Source organism: Scatophagus argus, chromosome 21 (genome assembly GCF_020382885.2).
Source record: "Scatophagus argus isolate fScaArg1 chromosome 21, fScaArg1.pri, whole genome shotgun sequence".
Taxonomy (NCBI): Eukaryota; Metazoa; Chordata; class Actinopteri; family Scatophagidae; genus Scatophagus; species Scatophagus argus.
The window spans coordinates 12,919,939-12,944,931 of NC_058513.1; the positions used below are offsets into that span (position 1 = coordinate 12,919,939).

A 24,993-nucleotide genomic window follows, 5' to 3' on the forward strand; every position below is an offset into this window, starting at 1 on the left:
GTTGACGAGTTGTGCGCCTCTGCTCTGCAGGATGAAAACAGTCTGAGGGGGAGAAGAGTAGACAATGATTAGCTTTATCCCACCATCACAGCAGAACAAATGGATCATGAACTCTCGCTGCTTTACACAGTCTCTCAGCTGAGCTGTCAAGGCACGGCGAAGTGGTAAACAAATTTAATTTATTCATATAAATGCTTGTGAACCAAGACAGTCGAGCTACTCTGGGGAAGAGCATACACTGCTACTAAAACAATATTTCCAGTTTATTAGAATTCGGGTCTCGTTTTCAGAGTTTTGGACATTGTGAAGATCTGCGAACAAGGTGACACAGGACAAGAAAAAAGCCATCGGACAGGCTGTAAAAAAAAAATAAAAGAAAATACCCAAAAATTAGTTCTGCACTGTGAGAAATGTCCATGTGAAGTAACAATAAGTTAAGTATATTTTTGAGAGGAGTGGGATTTGATAAATAATAATAAACAAAACCAACAGAAGCAGTGTTTCTTTCAACAAAGACGCTTCTCCTGCTTTAAGAGGGACTCGGCCAAAGTACTGCACACAGAAAGAGAGTGGGATGCAAGAGTAGAAAAGACAGCAAGCTGCGCTGGCCGCCATAGCGACCACACACATAGACACACAGATCTTCTCACCTTCCCTCGAGTACTGGACCAGCATCATGATACCATAACAACACCCTCAGTCACTTCTAATGTGCTTTACAACAACACTACAGGCAGGGTGTTACACCTCTGCAGAGCTGTGTGAAACACCCCCCCCCAAACCACACACACACACACGCATACACACACCTCACTAATCGAAAGCTCAAAGTACTGCTGACACTATTAAAATGAAACGAGGTGGCCTGAGTGGAGAAATCAGCATCGCTCTCACACCTCATGGGGACACGTGGAGACGCGATGCTCAAGGTGATCGCGTCCCTGCATGTCGTCTATTGGAGGTGAATTAGACAATAAAGGACTAATCTGCGCCATCATTGACTAGGGCTCGGCTGTTTGCAGCACTTGCTTAAGGGCGATAAAGATGGGGTGGAGGAGGAGGAGGAGGAGGAGGGGGAGGAAGCATCTCTTCACCCTCATGATTTTAATGAGCTCTGATTCCAAGATATGTCTTGTTTTCTTCCGACTGTCGGCCGAGGCCGGCGTGAAAGCTCCCCTTTAATTATCTCAACATTGTAGAGGCGCTGTTTCCTTGCACTGAGGGAGGGGTGTTTAGTTTGGAGAGGGCAGCTCTAGGACTCCAGGTGTCTGCCTGGTTCTCTGCCTGGTAAGTGGCCAGGCGGGCAGCGAGGACAAAGCTGTGTTTGTTCGTCAGAGGAAAAAGCAGAGCGGATGGAAATGTGTACGAATCTGCGCCGCTTCCATTGTTGCTCTACAGAATGTGCCATAATCCTCGGCAGGCTCCATCCAGAGCTGGCACTGAGGATAATATGAGCTGCGTCCTGCCTGTCCCACCTCCCTGCTCTACGTCCCCTCCCCTCAGCACTTCTCCATCACCTCCTCCGCCTCCTCCTCCCTTCCCCCATTTTTCTGCTGCACACACATATGGACACACAGCCACTCTTGTGCGCGCACACACACAAACACACTCTCACACCTCCCCACATGGCTCCTTAACAGGCTTGGGAATGGATTTCTTTTATTTAATGTGGTTTGGTCTGCAGGTCCAGCGGCTGCCGTGAGCAAGGGTGGGCTTGCAGTTGTGCCACTCATTCACACACACAAGCACGCACGCACATGCACGCACACACACACTCAATCCTAGGAGCCCTGCTGAGTTGGTCGCTGTTCACTGATCTCTTGCTCTTCCCCTCTGTCTTTCTCCATCTCCCATTCTTCCTCTAACTCACTCCATTCCCTCTCTCTCGTGCAGACCCACATTCACTCCCCCCCCATTCCCTCCCTCCCTCCCTCCCTGCCCTCTCACTTTTTTTTCATGACAGCTCACATAAGCAAGCCTCCTGGATTCCTGTGGGAGCCCCACGTTCAGTACACAGAGATTGTTCAGCCATCAGGCACATCTGCAGCGTGATTAGAAAAGCAAAGGGAGCATGGTGGTGGGGGCAGGAGGGTGAGGTGGTGGAACCCCCCACCCACTTCAGCAGTAGCTGAAGAAGAAGAAGAAGAAGAAGAAGAAGAAGAAGAAGAAGAAGAAAACAGAGGACCAGGGATCATGAGGGGGCCTAGGCAATATCTCCTCTCTAACCAAGTGTAACGTTTCACCAAGTCTCAGAGGCCTATCGCCGCCTGTGATTAAAAAAAAAAGAAAAAAAGAAAAAGGACAAAAGCAGATGGGGGCCAGTCTCCCTTCACCACCCACCACCCGCCTGTCCCTCCAACTAACCGGAGCAAGCAAAGGGAGAGGAGATGATCCCAGCCACATGCAAACATGAAGAGCATCGCCGTGCTTTCTCATTCTCCCATTTGCCCTCTACTGCCTTCTCCAAACAGCTACTCTTTTAATTTCCTTCCACCCTTGCGCTAATAGCAGGGGAAGGGAGTGGGGGTCAATTCCCCTGGGGCGCTGCAGCCAGCACAGATGAGCCACATGACTGTGTGTCGTCTCCAAAGAGCCCCAACAAACGCGGAGCAGTGTGGAGCTAGCAGCTAGCTCTCTGTGGTGCTCAATAAGCCTCGCCGCTCACTGCCAACCTCCCCTTCTCTGCTCCGCAATCCTCCAGGAATTTTGGAGGCATGTGACGATGATGATGATGAAACCGGCAAGCCAAGTGTAAACCTGCGCGAACTGTTGCAGTATGAGGTTGAATTCACATTCGATATCTCACAAAGAAAGCCGTCACTTCTACACTTTGTCTTAAAAATTGCCTTTGAATGTGAGCACAGAGGAAAAGTCAAAGAGGCATTTTATTTCCATTTCAGTGAGTGATATTGTTGCTGTGTAGGTGCTGACACTGCTTCAGACAAGTTGAGAGTGAGTGCCCCGCCACCCTCCACCCCCACCCAACTCCATCCTTTCTTTCTCTCCTCTCTTTTCTCCCTGCCAGTCTCCTGGTTTATTATGCATTCAGCTCATGTGTCCCTCTTCTGAGTGGCTGTTCATTTTCCACATACCACGCTTAATCCGGCCAGCTAAAACTTTGAAATAGACGCAGCCACTACCCAGGAGGAGCCATTATGAGGTCTGGGAGAGAGAGAGAGAGAGAGAGAGAGAGAGAGAGAGAGAGTGATAGCGCTGGGGGGAGGAGTGACAGGCAAGCTGCAAGATACATGGGAAGGAATTCAAAGAAGGCTGAAAGCAGAACACGAGGGTGTGCATGTTTGTGTGTTCGCTGCCTTGCAAGTGTGTAAGGTGTTTGGGGAGTGGGTATAAGTTAGGGGCAGTTTGTTTGTTGGCTCGTGTGCATGTGCGTGAGTGTGTGTTTGATGGGGTCATTGGTGTGGACGGGGGGGGGGGGGGGGATGGAGGACCTGCTGGCCTCCATTGTGCCTGTAACCTTTGGCCTTTTGTGACTTTAAGTGAATGGGAGGAGGGAGACACAGAGAGTGAGAGGGAGAGATTTTAAATAGTGCATGAGCTCAACCTGCCCAGACGCTGATGGACAGCAGCAACATGAGCTTTCTCTGTTTCACCGAAGAAACCCGACAAGACATACCATCAAACTGACAGAACTCATCACGACCTCTCGAACATCTCTATTTTAAATATTTCATTAGAAGAGTTTCTGTATCTCGGCTGCAACTAATAGTTATTGTCAATATCTCTATTATTCTATCCATTAATGTTTTCAATCATCGACTACTTATTTAATCTTTATATATTCCCTATTTTGCGGCTGTGTTAGTCAGGATATTCTTATAAAAAGGTTTTAATCTTTGTGGAGCACTTTCCTGTTTAAATCAATATATTAATGTCAGATTATAAAACTTCTGACAGAAGAAATAACATAGACTTCTTTTTACAAATGAAAAATTGAATTCACGAGCAATAAAACACATCACTGCTAAATTCAGTGCACTCAGGGGATTTGCTCCTACAACCTTATTTGGTCTGGTTTGATCAGTAGCTTATGGCGGCTAATGTTGTCAAGTCGGTTAGCTCACGTTGTGACTTCACTTTCACTCTAAAGTTCATCCAAAGTAACGTTTTCAATCACTGACTGTCAATTTTTGCTAACGCTAATAACCACCGGCGTGAGCGTGCAGAATTTCCTGCCTTTTCTCATGTTTTAGTGTCCCAACTTTCCAAGGAGCTGCATCCTCTGAAAATACTCCTCCCTTCCCACAGACCTGCATTATGATCTTCTAACTGGCACGGCTCATGAAGATATATTTTTTAGATGAGCAGATTGTTTGATAACCTTAGCGAGCGGACTGATCCTGCGTTAACAGCTTGCTCGTATCTGCAGCCATTGCTCCCTCCAGGGAGAAGCCTCTCATTCCACAAATGTGCTCAATTAAAAAGAGCAGAGTGCTTAGAGAGGGGCAGCGAGGGGCCATTCCCTGTGCCTGTTTGATCTGGATTTTCTAATTGGTCAATGACAACACATTACCAGACAGGCGGACGCTTGATCCACCGAGAGGAGGCTTTTGACTGCAACAGTTTGGCCTCTCTCTCAACTCCCTCCACCACCGTCCTACACGCCCAGTCCATGACCGGGCGTGAGTATGTCTGTATGTAAAGGAGGGGTGGGGGTCCATGTGTGTGGGAGGGGGGCTGATTTAGAGGTTAGGTAACACGGGCTGCCGTAAATCTGTGTCACAAATCTTCCTCATGGAGCCGCTGGGAGGGAGGCAAACTCACCCACTCAGGCATGTGATGAATCCCATGCAACAGCGAGACCTCCACCTCTACTCTTCACCCTGTGATCCGGTCCACACCATACCACTTGCACTGCTCTAATTTGCCAGAGACTGCGGGCTGCCACGTTTTCACTGCCTTTGTGTAAATGAATCGGGAAACCTCTCATTTCATGTGTGGCTGTGAAGAATGCCAATGTGTCTGGGGAGGGAAAAGAGGACATTCTCCAGGGGAGCAGACTTAGCAGAGTCCTCAATCAAAGAGCAAAGACATTTATTCAATAGTTTTTGTGCGCATCTTCCCATCTTAGTGGAAGCATCCTGAATTATTTCATTCAATGCATATTATTTCACCCATCGTGCTGTGAGGTGCTATTTGTGAGAGCAGCAGCATTAAAGAAAAAAAGAAAACTACAAGAAAGCCAGAGAGCATGCAAGTAGTCTCAGTGCAGATCACATGTTTATGAACAATATGCCTCATTTTATATAATCTCACAGCAAGCTAAAAATAGCATCAAATGAATATTGAATGCTAGGACAGAGGAGGTGTTATGCAATTCACGATTTATGCTGTCAAATGAAGCAATAAAAGCTCTGCGCACACACACACACACACACACATATTGCACACACAAACATCAAATAATCTCTTTCATACACGCAAAAGAAAAAAAAACTCCTTGCACAAATACTTGATAATGTGAGGCGTTATTTATTTAAACCATTATGTGTCATCGCAAGGTGCTTTAAGCTTATTCTAAGACCAAAACTCACATATCACTAAGCACACAAATGAACGGAAAGCAAGTGAGAATTATTTGGTCATAACTAGCATCCCAAACCATCGGGTTCGCATTACAGTAGCATCTAATGACTTCATATTTTATAAACAATTTTTAAACATTTAGTCTATAAAATTCCAGACACCTACACCAAAGGTCCAGAGAGGCCAAGGGCAACTCTTGGAATTGCACATTTTTGACCAAACCCAAAAGATATTCAGTATATAACAGTAATAAAACAGCAGAAAAGCAGAAAATTCACACATTTAAGAAGCTAAAACCAGTAAAATGGTTAACAAATGAAGACGAATGAATATTAGGTTGAATATTCAGTCACTCGTTCATCTTACTATTAAAGAGAAGACATTTCCACCTGTGGATCGAAGGCTAGTATAATATTCCTATCCTGTATGCTCATGAGTGTAATTTAGCTGCAGCCCATCTTTAGATGTTGGCAAACAACAGAGCTCCACATCATCCATCAGGGAAGTTGAGGTAGCTTGACAGGTGAACATAAACAATGCTGCCTGCGGTAGCATTTCTAGAAGTGTGTGAGACACACACCCGCAGTTTAAGACATACACATCCTCAGACAGACTGAGAGGGAAGGTGTGAGACGCAGCGAGACACTGACGGAGAGAAAGAGAGAGAAACGCACCGGATCAGGTAGGAGGAGGAGGAGGAGGAGGAGGAGGAGGAAGAGGAGGGGGGAGGAGGAAATGAATGCTGCAAGAAGGGGAGAAAGCTGAGAAATTCCGTATCCTCCTGTTTCAGCCCCCGAAAACTGCTGAACCATCAGCAATTACAGGCTGGCTGGATCATGAATCTCCCTCTGCAGTGTGCTGCTCTCTCTCTGCTTGGTGATACTGCAGAGGTGTGCAGCCCTACAGTCACCTGGCTGGTAACACACACACACACACACACGCGTAAAATAAACAACGTGATGCTGCTGCGTGATCTCTGACTATTATTAAGCCTCTGTGCAAATCAAATTGACACTTTGCATCTCCTTTTCCATGACTGCAAATATTATGCTGTCAGGGGCGAGCTGATAAGCAAAGCAGTTGTCTTTACAGACGCGCAGGTGAGTGTGATCCATGAGCAGCAGACCAAAAAGGCTGTCACGGTGATACACTACAAGCAGCCGTGGGACAAAGAGGGCACACGCACATACGTCAGGCTACAAGTAGAAAATGCTGAACATACAATTAGTTAAAGCAGTAGAAAGCACAGATAGGCAGTCACTTAATTAAAATGATTAATTAGGGGCAATAAAAAAAAACTTCTTCTTTCAAAACTGCTGTCTATAATTACAAGTGACTCCCTCGTCTCTGTGGCAGAGGGCTTCAATATGTGTGTGTGTGCGCAGAAGGACGTTAGCATGTGAATGTGTTTGTGTGTGTGTGTGTGTGTGTGCACGTGATTGGTGGGTCCCAGTGAGGCTGGGTGGGGGGGGGGTGAAGTCAGTTTCTGCGGCTCATTCAGCGTTAGGATCCTCAGCTAATGAGATTAGTCAATAATGGATTGAAAGCAAGTAGTCTCCCCTCCCCGACACAATGGCCAGAGAGGCTGCCCTGTCAGCGACACATCCTGCAGCGGTCGATATGTACACAAACACAGACACAGACACACACACACACACTTGCACTTAGAAACACATCCAAACAACAGGGGCCACCTTTTTAACATACAAATTGTGTTATAATATTGAACGGCGCCTGTTTGAGACAGTGCTACGTGCCTGCAGGCCGGAGACAATTCCCTGGATTTAAATTCAAATTTGAAGTATATCTAGTCTTGATCTACAGAAAATGGATATTGCAGATATCATGCCGGGCCCTCGAAAAGCTCTAGATCTCTTTCATCACATGAATGAACGTTTCATAGGGAACACCGAGAGAAAAGAGTGCCTCTCGATCTGCCACTGCAGAGTGTCCCCAGGAAGGACAAACAAGTCTCGAGAGTTGAAAACTCTTCTCTTCTCCGATAAACAAAGACATGAAACGGGCTTTAAGGCCAGCTACAGCACAAGCAGAGCTCTTTCGAACGTGTGAACAACCTGTTTGTGAGGGTAAAATAAACCTCGCACAAACAAGGCACAGCAAGATGCCGCAGTGTGCAGAGCCTTGATGCATTTACAGACACAAAAAGGGGAGCTTTAAAGCGCCAGCGAATGGCAAACCTCAACTGCTTGCTTGCGTTTACTATGATGATCAGAAATCTGCTGTTGCATCCATTCAAACTTGCTCTGAATGTCACCAAGGACTCTTTAAGTATGGGCATCATTTTCGCTGTCCTCTCTTGGCCCCTGGATGTCATTTGAAATCACCAAAACAAAGTCATCTTACTGTCCTGCTGTCATAATCCAGACGACAGGGTGACTTTTTCTTTGCATGTTTCTTTTTAAGACAAAAATTATTTAACCTGGAACATTCACCTATTGTTAAGTGTCAGGTCTCCATTAATGAAGCTAAATGCAGCAGGCAGGTAGAGTAAGCTGGTGCATTAGAGCAATTTGCATATCATTTCAAATTTTCTGAAAAACTACTATTGTCATGGAGAGCAAGAGAACCGAATTCATTAAAAATGTGTCATTTGCTGGGATGATATAACTGTATATAAATACTGTAAAAACACGAGGTTATGATATAAGAATGTATCGGATCCGGTTCCATCCAGTAGCATCCAGATTGGCCTTTACTTTGGTACTTTGGTACTGAGGTGTGTTGGTGCTCCCGTCAGGCTGGGGTCGCCATCGCGTTACCAAAGGTCAATCCCCCGGTAATTTGTTTCACCGCTGCCCCATCACCGTCCAAACACAGGGGTGTTGTATCAGGTAAACCAATTATTATCCGACATGGTCCCACATGACCACTTCCTCTATTATTAGTAAAGCGTCTCTTTCTGCAAAAAAAAAGGCACCTTGTCCCTGATTCCCGGCATGTTTTTGCTGCTCCTGATCAGCTGCCAAGTGACTCATTTACCTGCAACGTGCAATTCTGTGTGGGATTTAAAGGTAATTTAACCTACATTCAGACAAGAAAATGAATTAAGCGCTGCCATTTCTCTCTCGCATTTTGCCTCCCTCTTTTCCGACTCAAAAGCATAAACAGCCGTCAAAACGGAGAGCTTTCTCCTGCTTAGTATTCAGCTGTAATTCTCCTGGGTGGACACCATGCTGTGTAGACAATCTGCATTTTGATTGGTGTACAACTGGAAGTTTCCGCACGGCTCTTTAAAAGCAGATGCACTGGAAAACAGCACACAGAATGCCCATTTAGAAATGTATTTCTAACAATATTTAGCTGACTGTGCTGAGCAACAGCAAATGATAACTTGGTGAGATTTATCTTGTTTCATTAACCCGGAGCCAGCGCTGACACGAGGATATGATGTGAAACTGATCATTTGTTGCGCTGCCTGCTAGTGTGTTGGCCAACATGGAAATGCCAGCGATATATAACCCTCTCAGAGAGCCATTTGTACAATCTCACCATTAGGAGCCACTTTGTTCCTTTAGCCCCTCTGGCCTCAAACCAGGCTTCAGCCTCCGATGGCTGTAACCATGGCAACTGCCTTCATTCAACACTTGCAAATAATGAAGACAATGTGTTTTCCATTTAGATGAGCTTTTCTTTTTCTTTTTTTTTTTCAGTGCAAGAAGATATGGAGAGTCCATCCTGACTGTTTCATTAAGGGGGTTTAATAACATAATTCCTTTTGCTGGATGCACTGTACGAGCTGAATCACAAATTAAATTGATCTGCTGGGACACGAGTCAATACCAGTGTTCAAGACTCAATATTATGTTCAACAAACTAAACTTGGAAAAGTTGTTTATCTTCCTCGCCTCAGTGGATTTGAGTGTTGTAGAGAGAAACATGGAGAAAATGGAGAAGCGCCTCAGGCAGAGAATTTAGTATCTTGATCACATGGTGCAAAACAAAAAAAAAGTGGAAGGAGGGCAGGCAAATGAAGAGTACAAGTGTGGGCTCTTTAACGGCGTTTAGTCAGTTGAGTTTGACTTATGGCAGTTTTAGCTGCTTTGGACCTTCTCACATGACTCTTAACATGACTTTTATTATTCCTATCAAGAATAGTAACACGGTACTGCCCAAGCCGATTACTAAGACTAATTGTTGTTGTGTTGACACATTTCGGGTGTGCTCACGTTTGCTTTTACTTCCAGATTTACTTTGCAACACGCCTCATCATCTCACCACATTTTTTTCTAGTCTTATCACGCTTAACTGTGGAGGCACTGCAGATCTGAGCAATTATGTTTGTACGACGTTATCATAACCAAAAGAAACAACAGCCGAAACAACGAAAAAAAAAAACGACTTGAATTGTAAAAAACAAAAAAACAAACCGACAAACTGAAGCAGCTTTCAAGTCAAACCCCAGCAAGGAAAAATAAAATGCACGTTTGTAAATGTGTGTGTGTGTGTGTGTGTGTGTGTGTGTGTGTGTGTGTGTGTGTGTGTGTGCTGCATGCTGCAAACACACAAACACACACATAGTGGAAAGAATGGAAAGAACTCGAGGGGTAGGAGACTCCTTTTCCACTGTTTATAGGGAAAACTCCCTGCAAGCGGAGCCAGCTTTCCAGGCCAAAATTAATTCAAGAGTTTTACAAATCACTAGACAGGAAACATGGTGTTATTCTCCACTTCCACTTCTCTTCTCCTGCAGCCCAGCAAACATTCTTCCGATTTGCTCGTGTTGTTCGCTCACAAGGAAAACACACAAAGCTGGTAGTTACTCTAATTCCTTGATGACAAGAGTTTATCTTGCAGAGCGCATCTTGTTGCCTCGTGTGCTGCCTGTGTTAACACAAACCCCTGTAAAGAGTATTGACTGGAGGAGCTGCTGTCAATACAGTTCATATGATTTCTATTCTTGCTGCTGCTGAGCTTTGTGAACTTACAGTGTGAGGACTTTGTTCTCTCTACTTCCCTGACACCAGAACAGTAACCTCTGTAGGAAAAAAGAAGAGAAAGATGTGTTAAAAAAACAAGGGCACCACAATACCACTTCAGAGTAGGTTTGTTGCTACAACAAACAATGCGGTGAGCTCCGGTGCTCGTGTGCGCAGGGGCCACAGTGCACCGTGATTGATATACAAAGAGATAAAACTCTGTTTGACTGCTGAATCCGGCTCCAATCACATGTTCTCTGTGACGCACTCTCCGCACGCTATCTCTGCCACACACGGCCTGCGCTGCTGATAAGCAGGACTGAACCAGTCATATCTACCACTTCTGGGAGAGTTTCTTTTTGAATAAATAAACTACTTCTTAAAAAAAATCGACATTTACAGTGCTGAGGTGCTGTGTGGATTTCAGAAGCGTAAGTGACACGAGTGACAGCACGGAGAAGACTGAAAGCAGCGCAGATTTGTGGTGTTCTTTATCAGTTCGTTTATTATTTGTTCAATTAATCAGTAAAAGCGTCTCAAATGTGAGGGTTTGCTGCCTTCCTCTGTTTAATATCAAAAGTAATTGAAATTTTTTAGGTTTTGGACTCCCTGTCAAACTTTAAAAAGCATTTTCAATACATCACCTTGAGCTCTTGAAACACTTTTTTCTCACTATCCATGAACATTTCATAGAATAAATATTAACAGATGAATCCAAACTGATCGATGAAGAGCACAGTTCTTAGCAGCAACCCTGATCCTTTCGTGGAATGCTGCAAAACGTAAAAAATCCACTTTAGCCGGTGGCCACTCATTACCTGCAGATTGTAAAGCAGCGTGAGGAGTTTTTTTTACGGAAAGCTTGTATGATTGGTACACTTCAGCTCAATACAGCACATGTTTTTTCAATGAGACAAGCCCTCTTGATAGAAAGGGTGATTGCTAGCATGACTGATGATGCCCTACATCTCAACTGGGTATTTCAGAAAACTTACATGCGGGCCCTTCTTCTTTTGAAGTGATCACAAACGATCATATTGAATTAGATTTTAGCCGTTTGTGGTTCTAAGGCATTTAAGACATTGTCTCATAATGGACACCAGATTGTTGTGGTCTCTATGCACGATCCCTTTAGAGATGCATGTCACTGACTGCATCTTAACGTGGTAATATCCCACACAGAGGCTCGGCTAATGCTTCTTTTTGTGTCTCAATGTCACTGCTGCCGCGCACTTTAAGACACTAAAAGCACAACACACTGTTAAAGCAGTTCAGAGCATAACACGAGAGGACACTGCGTAGCTAAAGGTTAAAGAAAAACACAACGAAAATGAAGACTGCAGGAGAATTTTGATTAATGTTAGCCCTCCGCCACACACACACACACACACACACACACACACACACCTATTCCCAGACCACCACCAGAGAGGGACGGAGGCTGCAGCGAGCCTGTAAGAGACCACCAGGTGTGACCTATTCATTATTTACCAACAGAGGCAGGCTAGCATCGTCTGCACGCTGTGCGCAGCCGTTCCTTTGTAGGAGAGATGTGTCGGGATCAGATGAGAGAGGGCACCTTTGTGGATAGACATCTTTGTTCCCTGCCTGTATGTCGCACTTTACTGCTCCTTACCCGGACAAACACACAGAAACGCGTCAGTCTTTTTGTCCGTCTGGAAAAGATGATCCCACTTGCCCAGAGCATTGTCGGACAGGAACATGTTACCGTAATGCAATTACGTTTTTCAGTAACGAGCAGTGCAGAGTTTATAATTTCAAATTCAGTAATGACTGGGATCTGGGATCAGACAACACAACATTTTGGTTTTTTTTCCCCAGATTTTCACTATGCCAGATTAGGAGATCTGACCTGCTGTGACTTGACCTGGAGATGTGTCAGAGTGTGTTGAAGCCAAACCAATAATCTCTCCAAAAACCTCCCATCGTTCACAATGAGCATGACGTGCAAAAGGCCAGACAAAGACTTCAGGGGCCAACAATGTCAGCAAACATGGCAACAAAAAAAATCTTCTGACTCAAAACTGAAGAGAAAGTCGAGTTATGTCCTCCAAGTTCAACAGGCTGCTGGTGAGGATATCAAATGCTGATATCACCTCCCATCAGTGATGACTTCATGTAAACTCTGTACGATGACACTCGAGATAAAAGCATACAAGAGGAGCTACTGTGATGGCTTTACAGGTGACACAAACAGGGCACCTTCTTATGAATGATCTATTCTTCTTGTCTTGTGTGTACTCTGGTCTCTTCTCTTTTCTTTTATCTTCCAAATCACCACAGCACTAGTGGAGATAAATCGCCCTTCCATGGACAACTTGGCACAGATTCACACACATCGAGGGTCATTAAGGCAGCTGACAAAAGCTCTTTTTTTAATGAATTTGTGTACAAGAGTTCAGCCTCTTCTGGCTGAGACAGTCTGAGAGTGAGTGAGTGTGTGTGTGTGTGTGTGTGTGTGTGTGTGTGTGTGTGTGAAGAGTAGCAGTGTGTACAGGAGCCTGGTTTCATTTCTTCTTGTAACACCCTAATGACTTTATTGTTTCATTCTTATCCAGCCTCCAGAAGGTATTACCATATAAACACCTGTGTTATCAAAGCACCGCAAACAATTTCCTGGATAATTTAACAAAGATGCGATTGTTGATTCGGTATGAGGTGTTGTGACTTATGAGTGTGTGTGTGTGTGTGTGTGTGTGTGTGTGCACGCCGCATATTTTGAGATATCTATTTTCTCTGTGTGTTTGTCTGTGTGTGCTTATTTTGAGATGTCTTATTTTCTGTGTGGGCGTTATGTGATATCCATTTTGTGTGAGTGTGTGTGTGTGTGTGTGTGCAGAGCTTAAACCCACCAGAACCTGGCTTCAGCTGGCCACCCACTTCACAGCTCCAATTGTAGAAGATAATATGTCTGAGTTACCTTAAATGGAAGCTGTTTTGGTGAAGAGGGGACAGACTGAATGTTCTGCATTGCCATCATGCTTCATGCAATCTGTATCAAAACCCCGGGTGAGGCAAACAAAAAGGGAACACTTGCATAACGTAGGAGCCTGATGTTACCCTGCAGAATTGGAACTCTCTACTCTTAACCCCCCCTGTCCTCCCTCTTTCTGTCTTTGACTCTCTCTCTCTCTCTCTCTCTCTCTCTCTTTTTCCCTCCCTCCCTCTTAGTCACAGGGCCTGGATTGTTCTGCTGAGGCTTGGCAGAGGCCACGGATGGGAAAAGTGCAGGGGAGGCAGCTAACACTTCCTGCCTCCCTGAATCAGAGAGTTAACCTTCACCGAGGGCACAATGGCTTCTCGTTAGCGAAACCACCCCACATGCAGGCAGCCTGTCACCAGCCATGTTCCTGTCCGCTGACCCCTTTTTGTGTTTCTCTGTCCTCTCTGGGACTTCATGTCCAACCAAAGCTGTACTTCAGATCAACACAATGGAGGAGGTTAATAAGTTGGACAGGATTTCTACAGAGGTAACTTTTAACTGTTTTAAAGCAAAGTTTTAATCCATATTTCCATACTTAATATCCAAGCCAAATAGCTTTAGTTGCACATTTAAGAACTTGTATTCTTCCTCTAGCTATTGAGCTTGGCAGATTCAAACATACTGAGGAGGAAAATAGACCTGAAAGAGGAGGATTATGAGTCCTATTTTTGTCTCTATTGTAGAAACAGATGACTCAAGAATGTCAATTATTAAAATTCCGGTGTAAAAATAATCAAATGTAGCTAACTTTATCTCAAATATTTGGAAAGAAAGGAAAAGATGGACTTTACATAAGGTATTATAAGTAATTTTAAAATGACTCAGTTCAGTTAAATTAAAAATTTATGGATTATGCTTTATGCATAAAGGTCTAAAAAAGTTGAAATTCTATGAAGTAGTATTTTTTAATTTTAGACAAGTATCATTTGGGGTGTCCTATAAGTCCACGTAAGCGGGACACATTTTTATATTGAGCTACAATGGTTAACTGATTAATCAATTCGTCAGCCAACAGAAAATGAATCTGCAATCATGTAATCATTGGAGCCATTTTTTCAGCAAAACTGCCAAACATTCACCAATTGCAAATTTTCCAGTGTACGAATTTGCTGGTTCTCTCTGCTTTTTATCACTGTAAACTAAAAACATCACTTCCTTGGTGCAGGTAACAAGCGATATGACAAACACACACTCTATTTTACCATAATGGCCAAGTGACGCACTGAACCTCATACAACCACTATAAAATAAGCATGACATCACCCATATAAAGCGGTGGAGTCACACTAATGAATGCAACAAGATAATGAGTGAAAAAAAGTGCGTGGGCCAGAGAGATGACAGAAGAAGAATAAGACTGAATTTGCCGTTATGAGTCACTCAAGTCAATGGAAAGTATAAAATACAGTAGAAGTAAATGGTTTCTCCCTTGTTTTCCTCTCATTTTCACAGCAAAAAAAAAACCAAGCATGAACATGTCTTGCCTAGGAGAAAATAAAGCATTGATTCTGCACACTGCCCTCTCTACTGCAGAGGACTCCGATCAATAGGCTCAAGTAATACTCTGCACAACTTTAATGCTCGAGCTGTACAGAGGCAGACAAGTGCTTTGTCTGGAAATTATTCCTTTTTTATTGCACCAGCACTGCTGTTTGAAAGCAAAACAAAAGCAACTAGATCTGTTTAAAGACACAGCGCACCGGACGAGGATGACCAAAGCTCTGAGGTTATTGGAGTTCTCGCCGTGGTCAAGGGTTCATCCAAACCAATAGAGGAAGTTACACGTGTTAACCACTTTGTAGGATCGTCAGGAACGGAAAGCGCAAGAGAGGGGGGAGGTCGGTCAGTCCGTCAGGAGAGAAGGTCATATTGCCGACCAGAGAAATGACCTCCAGATAAGGTTGTGACCTTTGACACAGAGTGCTACCAGGGCTAGAGAAACAGACACTCTCCATAAACCGAGACTGGGTCAAGATACGGATCAGATTCTTTGAAGCAGTCAATGAAAGCTACACACAGAAGGCTGTGCAGGTGATCCAGTGTCTTCTAACACTGTGAGAGCAGACAGAGGAAATCTGTAAGCGAGGCAACGACTGAGCATGAGGAGAATCTGAGAAACCCAAAATAAAAACCTGTGTCTCCTCTTTACCCTGCAAAACTTTCATTTCCTGATGGCTCACTTTTCCTTTAAAGGTGCCTCCAAATCTCCTGCGTCACCTGTAAAACATTAAAAAGCGTTGACCCAGAGATTTGAACACTCATTAAGCCTTTTAAAGTGAAGAATTGTCTGAGATCCCTCCTCTCTCAGATGTTTCCCTCTGTGTCTACCAAATGGTATATCAAGTTCAGGAAATTAGCCAGTTCCTGTTGGGGGAAGAGAAAGAGAGCTGAGAAGAGGCCAGCGTCAATGCAGCATAGTTTTTACTACCATGCTTCTCAGGCCTCTATTACATCCTGAGGATAAAACTGACTGGCTTGTGTGCTAGCATGAGATATCATTTTATTGAAATCATTGTAAAAAAAAAAACCCCAAAAAACAACAACAAAAAAACCAGACAAACAAAAAACACCCAAGACTATCCAGCTTACTGAAATGTCTGCTTGTGTACAGAATATATATATATACACTTTCACAGCACATCAAATTGTTGCATCTTGGATTAAGTGAACACTGAGGCAGAACAGTGGCTTGACATCCCAACACCTTGCCTAACACACAGAGATTCCTTCAGGTTAGCTCTGTGCAAATAATATGGCCATTAGGTCTTTTAATATCCTTTGGATAAATTGCTGTGGACCCCTGAGACACAACTGCTGTCCACACATCAGGAAGCAATCAAAGGTCCCTCCTGGTCATGGCAAAGATTTTGCCAGGCATGAAGCAACATTTCCCCAGGGAAATAGAGAAAGGCCAAATAATCAAAGACACTCCGCCACTTCCTGCCCTTTATCGGTCCAAAGCTTCTCAACAGGTCCCCCTCTGGACTGTGATGAGGTTAAGACAGCTTTCCTTACTTTAAACGAATTAAACACAAGCAAGATTAAACTGCGGATGGCGGTGTGAGTTGACCCACTGAGTTGTTGGATGAGTGACAGCACCACCACTGCCACCGCCGCCACCACCTCCGCCAGACTGGGTTTAGCATGTCACACAACTGTGACCCCTGTCACAGTCACAAACCAGACACACATACACAGTATAACTGTAGCATTGGTTGAAACCCTAACCCTGCTGTTTCCCTTGAACTCTTCAAACAGACAACTGGCCCAGCAGCATGTGGTGCAAAAAGCTCCCTCATGCATGAACAAGCAAGCACGCGCATAAACAAAATAAGTTGTTGTGAGAAAAGGTAAAGCGTTCACAGAATCTTCCACAGAAAATCCTCTTAAAGTCAGAAGTAAAGAATCTGCACAGTGTCTGCTCAAACTCCACTGACCGGCAGGCGTCGAGGCAGACCCTTGCATGCTGCAACTGAAATTAGGTTAGAAGAAGTCATTTGTCTTTTGTGGAGGGAGAGTGAGGAAAAAACTGAGGCTAAAGAAACCAGATTGAGCAGGAAGGCTGTAAAGGGGAAGGAGTTCATGCAGACTAACATCTGTGATATTTCTTCACTTCATACTTGTTCTCCCATCCCCCTTTGCCTTGGGTGTGCCAAATGCTAAGGTGGGGCTTACAAAAACAGCAAAGAGTGAGGGTATTTTTTGGTTAGCACAAGTGTTGTGCATGCGACCGCCCACTCACGGCCATCGGCCCTCCTGTCAGAAACTGTAAAAAAAAACAGTTTGTATAGCTCGCTGCTTAATTATCATGAAAAGTCAGATGGAGCTAACATTGACTGTAGTCTATAAGTTTGCTACTAGTATATATGGTATAGCATACAGTTTTCCAACACTTTACATAATCCATTTAATATTTCCAGGTAATGATTAACATTGTTTCAGCACAGGAAAAATAAACCTAATTTAGTGGTAGACATGTATACTTAGGAGGAACAACAGGATAACTGTTTTCTTCCATCTTGGGGCTTTTGACATTGAACCATCAAATTTGAAATTATGAAGGTATTTTTTACACACTCGGGATTAAATATAGCAGTAAGTTTTTTAATCAAAGTAATCTACAGAAAAGTATTGTCTTGTAATACTAATTAATTGACAAGCAATTAACTATCTTTTATACAGCCATTTTACCTGAAAGAACATGCAAATGTTTTAAAATCACTAAGAACACAACTGCTGTCAAAAGACAAGAGGCTGGGGGCTGACTTGTTTGTAAGATGGCTCATTAGGGGAGCTAACAGGCTAACTAGCGTAGCGTGCTAACAGCTCATCCTTCTCTGGCAGGGGGGGGTGAGCCTCACTTCACCGCATTGGTTCATTATCGCAGCCTCGTCCCACATACAGCACAACCACAAGCTGCCTCAGCTTGCTTGAACAGATATTTGCAGGTTGTTGGGCTTAGCTCACTTCACCTCTCACACGCACAAACACAAAGCATTGCTGCTATTATAAAAACCCTTGCTAACAGGAGTTGTCTTACTGTGGGGGTAACAAGAAGCACAGCCTTTGCTGATAGGCAGCAAGTAGAGCGCCTCATTTTTGTGACCTCTTCTTTCCTAAAGCTTACGTCTTCCGTTGTTTTGGGAAAAAAAAAAGGAAGTCAACACCGAAATATAACCAATTTGCCTTTACTTTAAAAGAGAAAAGCAAATTCTCTATTTTGAAAAGCTGCACCCAACAAAGCTTTGGTATTTTTGCTTGATAACAAAAAACGACGGGTTGATTGTTGTTGATGTAATTGGTTTATTAGCTAATAATGTCACGACCACTCATTTGTACCCAAAGAGACCCTCTTGTTCTTCAGGCTAATACTTGTTTCTGGACGCGGTCCCCTACTGCCCCACCCAACCCCCCCCTCCCACCACATCACCAGACAGGGACAGCACTGGTCTGCTGAAACACACGTTGCCATTGCTGCCACCCCGCTCTCGTGTCTAAAAACATTGTTTGTCTGCTGGCTCAGATGGTGCCTCCTGTCTCCAAGATGAAACCACCCCTCCTTTCCCTCCTTCACAGCACTTGTGCCCCTCCCCCTCCTCCAATGGTTTGGTCCACCCCACAGGGGGGTTGAATTTAATAAAGGCTCCCTCAGCCACATGCTAAAAAGGTATGCAAATGTGCAGGTCCTTCTGTTTTCTGATGTCCCCCCCACCCCACCCCTTCGCTTCCCATCCAACTGACTGCTCTTCTCTCCAAGCCAAAGCCAAACACAGAGAGAGGGAGGGCGAGAGAGAGTTTGGGTGTTTGTTTTTCAGAGGAATGGATTATTTTGTTAGGACCGCTCTTGGGTATTTGATCTGAAAAGCTATTACGATGATTGCGATTAGAATTAATTACATTATGAGCTACAGGAACTGTGAAAGAGGTACTTGACGTGCTTCCTTGTGGAGAGAGGAATCATAAATGCACACACACATCCAATAATTCCTTGAGTGCGACAAGATGGAATTAATAGTGCCACAAAATTGGTAACCTCAAGGCAACCGCTAATAAATAAAATAATAAAAATTAAACACCCTTACGAATATGTGCAGTAAAAACAAAAACAATATTGACTTCTCCAGCTGGCTGCAGCAGCTCCTCCTCCTCCCCAGATATCAGTGATCCCTATCTAATACAAAGGGCCCAGCCTTTGCATGGCTACCATGATGACCCGTGTTCATGAGGAGGTGAGAGCTGATCATTTTGTTCCGATGTAGTGAGCCGTGACAGGCAGCAGTGCGGGAAGGAGGACGGGAGGAGGAGGAGGTGGGGAAGCAGGGAGGAGGAGGGGGAAAAGGGAGGAGAGGAAGGCCACAGAGGGACTCACCAGAAGCAGCAGAGAGCCAGGCCAGGCTGAGGGGACCAGCCTTTCCTGCTGCTTCCTTCCCGTGCTCTTGGCCAGCTGAGCAATCAGGTCACCTCTCTTTCCCGTGTCGCTTCTGGTCAATTGTTCTCCTCCCTCACCCTTTCTCTCCCTCCTCTCCTCCCAGTGCCACAGCCTGCAGCTGTTGCGGCTGATGTCATTTTTTGATAGGATTTTGTCTGTGCCTGCTTGTTGGTTTCTGCCTCTCTGCCTAAACAAATGCAAACATGGCGAAGGCTCATTTAAACAGGCGCATGCTGAGGACATTTCATGAGGGACGCACGGAGGGGAGGAGGAGCGATTGCAAGCGCTGCGCGCACGCAAACCGGAGATGATATGCAAACTCAGATCTGCTCTTTCGAGTTCTTCCTGGTGCCATTATGAAAAGACGCTGCAGTACAACAGAAACAAAAACCAGGGACTGCAGCCACTTTAAAAAACAAGATAGCTCCATTCATGCCAGCGCGCACCCAATGTTAGTTCTTGACCCACACTAGCCAAGACTAAGAAAGAGAACAGGAAGTACACAAACATGCCCTTTTGAACTCCCACAGCCACCATTGAGATAATACAACTAGTTCTACTGTAAGCAAAGCTGAATCTATATCCAGCTATATTTACAAAACAATATCAAGGCTTCATCCTGAGGGTGTTTCAAGAAAATCCACTGCTAATACAGCAACTCGCTTCAAGCTACAGAGAGCGACAGAGAGAGGGAGTTGTGATGATGCTTGCTGACAGTTAATTCCCAGCTTTGAGCTCAAGATTTACTTCAACATGGTCATGAAGAAAACTCCCTTTTTACACATGCTCCAGGAAAGTTTGCTGGAGACTCTTATGCGAGAGACAGATTAGATCAGGTCTTGGCTTGTTCAAAGACCACGAATATTTACATTATTGGCTCAAATGGCATCCGAATGAGCACATCAAACCCCTATCAAGGACAGAACAGGGCATGCCTGCAGCTTTGGCATTCTCATCCCTATAAAGAGAGATGAACACGATACCCCCCCTCCCACCCAGCCCCACCTCTCCACCCCCACACCGGTGGTAATGTATCCTAAAATGAGCGATCTCACAAGATTGAACAGATTTTCAATCTGTTGAAATTGAGAAAGTCTTTATGCGTGTGTAGCAATGAGACACAACTGTTATCCTGACCTTGAAATAAATGCCACTCATGAAAAGCTGTTTTGGTGTGAGAGACACCGATTATAGCCCATTTCTAGGCCAGCACATAATCAGTGTCCAAGTTCCAAATCAATGACCTACTTCCAAGCACACACACATATATATCCACTGCACATATGCTGCGAGGCAAACTCTCTTTTGACAGCTTAACGTGGAGGAATACAGAAATCAAACGGAGCCAATGCTTTGTTTTGATCTGATAGTGCATCTGGGTGTAGATATTTAAAAACACAAATGAGGGCAGTGTGATTTCATAACAGCAGGCAGAGGCAGCAGTGGCCCTCCGCAGAGCTGCTTATGTTATTTTGACACTGGCTGGCAGCGAGGGGGGCACTGGGGTCATGAGCAGCAGTGCTTCACTAGTGAGAGTAGATCAGATCTGACCTGGATAAAGTGGAGAAACAGTGAGCGCTGACTTCCACAGCCTCCCGCGCTTTGAGGAAATGTGAGAAGCGGCTTGGTTGGTGAGGTCAGAACTGCAAAAGAGTGCCGCCCCAGCACGCTGGTTCTTAATGCAGGGTGGGCTATTTACAGAGCCCCCCCACCACCCCCACCCAACTCGCCTGTTCAACCCCCTCGAGCAGCACCACACAGCTCCACATACCATGCACAGATGGAGAAAGATGTTGAGTTTTCAGCTCTATATTACGTATTTCCCACAATGCAACCTTCTGACTTTATTTTTTTTAAATGAGATGTTATTTGACCCATGGGTACAAACGTTCAAGATGAGACAGAGAGGCTAAATGTGCTGTCCATACGTACTCATTCTGCTGTCACGTAGAGCCGTCTCAGTTAGGCTGCAGGCTGATGACAAAGACAGACCGGCGGACATGATTTAATGAATGGAGAACACTAGAATACAGGGACATTCATTTCCTAATATGAGGCTTCCCCACGGGAAAGGGTCAGTACCCCCAAATTACAAATAAAGAGAAATAATTTTTTTTTCTTAGTTAAATAATATGTTTACATTTTTTATTACTGTACTGAAAGAGTTACTTGTTCTGTTCATCCTGTCTGTGGAAGAACATGTATCTCCGGAGGAAGTGAGGAGCAGTTTTCCAGGAACAATGCATTCAAAAGTTCAGCTGAAGCAAATATGAAGCCTAGACAAATCAAGTGGGTATCTTCCAAAGTTATAATTGTTTTGGTTCAGTATGTTCCCCAGACAGTGTTTCCTTGCCGAGCTGTTGCAGAGGGACAGTAACACAAAGAGGGAATTTTGTACTAAAAAGACTTGGCGTTGAAAGATATCCAGTTGATTTGTCTAACTCTGAGTGCCGAAGCCTCGTATTAGCTTTAAAGAGAACGCCACCAATTTAGCACTGCACTTTAACACCGTCACACTCACGATGGGCAGTTTGAAATAAAAAGAGTCGAAAATTGACGCAGCAGAATGGGAGATACTGTCTTTTATATTCCACACATCCTTTTTCCTTGTCAAAAACTGGCGCCCATAACTTGATCACCAACAGTTTGGTTGAAAAAAGGAGAACACATCCTTTGAGAGTCAGTTCTGATTTTATTTGCTCAGGTTTTGATATATCCGTCTTGGAAACTTCTGTTGCCACAAACCTCACTATGAACTGTTTTCACAGGAACTGCTTTCTAGTGAAGAAACTGTCCCTGTGACTGCTGACAATGAGGCCTGTAGGTTATCCAGAGTAACCCTGACATTGTTTCTGGAATGCCACCACCCTGTTAAATTTCTCAGGATTTCTTTTATTTTTCCCCCTCAGTTCCACAAATTGGATTCCATTCACTTCCCCTGCATTGACTTGGAGGCAGTTATCGCAGTGCATAAGCAAATACGAGCAAAACAATCTGCATACCCGCTAGAGGTGAGCGTGAAAATCTGTTTAACAAACAGCTTCGTGTCATTTTTATGTTTTTTTGTGTCACTTTTCAGACAGGTGTGACAGCTGAATCCTGTGAGTAGAATAAAAACATCCACATAATTGCAGGGATGTGGTGTGTACCTTGGCCTGCTGAACCATCAAAAAGAAGCCTAAGGCTCTCACATATTTTGACACACTCCTCCATCTCTGTGTGTGGCGTTTGAGCCTGCTGTTCCTCTGGGGTGCATTGATCCAGCATAATGACTTTTGTTGAAAAAGCTCTTTCCACAATGGACAACCTTGTCTTGTGCCATACTTGTTATCGGGTTTACACAACACAGGAGCAGAATATGAACATGCCAGTGAGTAGAGTAATCCTTCCCTGCTTTCCTCCTGCAAAGTAAATCAGGTTTTGTCGTTGAATCTGGGCAAAAACCCATTATACTGAAATGATATATAAACAAATCAATTTTTTATGTTCATGCATGGTTTCACAAAACTATTCCTCTAGCCAAGAGAAAGCGGCACGAAATTAGTTTGGCTGAGAGTGGCCTGTTAATACGCTGAATTAGAGGTGTTTGTGATGGAGAAATCGGTTTATGAATGAAAAGGCAGACAGAGTAAACTTCAGCTGAGCTTTATCACTCGAGACTAAATGAATAACTTCCTTTCTCTGCACTGTGCAGGTCTCAGGCAAGGTTAAATGGATATATCCTGCTGACCCCGTTCCCCAGTTCACCCATAAACATGACCTGTTTTGGTTCTTGCACTGCAGCGGAGCAGAGCGGACAACCCAAGGAGTGAAAAGGTCAAGCTGAAAGCAAAGCAAAACGAGAGATACTGAGGCTGTGAAAAGCAGGGGGAGCTAAGGTAAGGCAAGCAATTTAACAAATATTCGAAAAAGACAAAAGCAAAACTGGTAGGCGAGTAGAGAAATCATCTGGAAACAAGGCAACAGTATTAAGGGCCACTGTCCTGCCCAGGGCATTGTGGTCTGACAAAGAACTCAAAGCTGTGTTTCTGGTGAAAAAGCAGAACAAATGCGGATTACAATATTTGAGGAAATAGAGCCTTTCAGTTGACCTACATCCCCCACAGAGACTCCAAATTATAATCCCAGCATACATGCTCAGCTATTGAATTTTTAGATTCTGGATCAACACCATGAAATTGTGTTAGATGGCAACTAAATGGGTACCAAAAGAGAAGATTAGTGGAAAAAGATACTGACAGCACTTAAAGCATCTAGAGGTTGAAATGTGGGCTCGTGATCTCAGTTTGTTTAATTTTATTTCAGCTTTGGATCCAAACATGTTCTTACAGTTTGCGTATTGAATCCCAACTACAGCACAAAGCTAAAACACGTGGAAGAATCCACTTAAAGCCATGAGCTTAAAGGAAAAAGCCTGAAACACATTAAATCATTCTTTACCATTCAGCAACAGCCTCCAAGGTTTTGATTAGTGTATTCATTGAACCCTCTACTTTAACACTCCAAATCAATTAGATGAACCAGTGCACACATGCACTTACACACACATTTCAACTGGTTAAATCGAATAATGATTTAATGCATGGCCATCCTCTTTCGAAGTCCAGCGCAATAATCATACTCAAACACAAACAACATCCATTAATGGCTTTGGTGATGGTGGCGTAATTGTTAAAAATATGCTTTGCAGTGAGCTTAACACATAAGAAGTGGATTAAACAACACTCTGCGGCTGTACAGTTGAAGCTTTCTCTACTGGGTGTGCAGCTGGGAGCTTTAGACCGCCTTTAGTTTATTGTAAATGTATTTCTTGATGAGTACGAAAAGATAAGGAAAGGAGAAGTGCAAAATAAAGTCACACTTCCTTCTGTTTTTCTTTTCTATTCCGATTCAGAAGTAACCACAAGTTGGAGGCAGATTCACACAGTTATTTCCTCTTACAGTGGAAACTTAATGATTTAATTAGTTTCACTTAAAAAAAAAAAAACACAAGCTCAACAGGGGCTGTGGTGTTATGCCTTATTATTCATCTCATTTTATGGTTCATAGTAATAGGTTTTACTTTGTACTTGCTATACAAGGAAAAAAGATGATGATCATATCATTAAGGTCTGCTTGAATAGAAACTCCTGTGTGTGACAGAGAGAAAGACAGAGAGTGTGTATGTGTGTTTACAAAGCCTCAGGAAATACCAGGACAGACACGCTGCGTCTCCAGCACTTCAAGCCCATGTGACTGGAAACACACAGGCCAGATTGTTTGCATGTTTGCTCAGGGGCTGTGATAAGAGCAGGAGAAATGTCGAAGCAAAACTCCACAACTGAATCTGACCTGCAACTGGAAGTGTGGTCCAATTCGGTCGCTTCTCTCCAGTCAGACTTCTGGTTTTTTTTTTCGAGCGATCAGCCATCCTGCTAATGCGCATGATGACTCTTGCGTTTGTGTCCCTGCAGCGATCCAGTGCAACTAGCCTCCATTGGCTTCCTGCTCTCATCACATTAGCATAATGCAGATGCAACCAGAGTCAGTAACCTTGCTGTTGCTGAGCACTACTTACAGCAAATACACACGAAAGCTTG

General features: G+C 44.1%; 1 protein-coding gene across 3 annotated transcripts in view; it reads right to left on the reverse strand.

Annotated features, from left to right (window-relative positions):
- The window catches only part of LOC124053272 (zinc finger MIZ domain-containing protein 1-like), a 104,238-nt gene that overhangs the window by 42,531 nt on the left and 36,714 nt on the right, over nt 1–24,993 (reverse strand). Inside the window, exon 3 of one of the 3 annotated variants that reach the window (XM_046378336.1) lies at nt 10,491–10,540. The exons of the other annotated variants lie outside the window; for them this stretch is intronic. The gene's annotated coding sequence lies outside the window, so the exon portion shown is untranslated. The remainder of the gene's footprint in view (nt 1–10,490; nt 10,541–24,993) is intronic. 3 annotated transcript variants of the gene reach the window in all.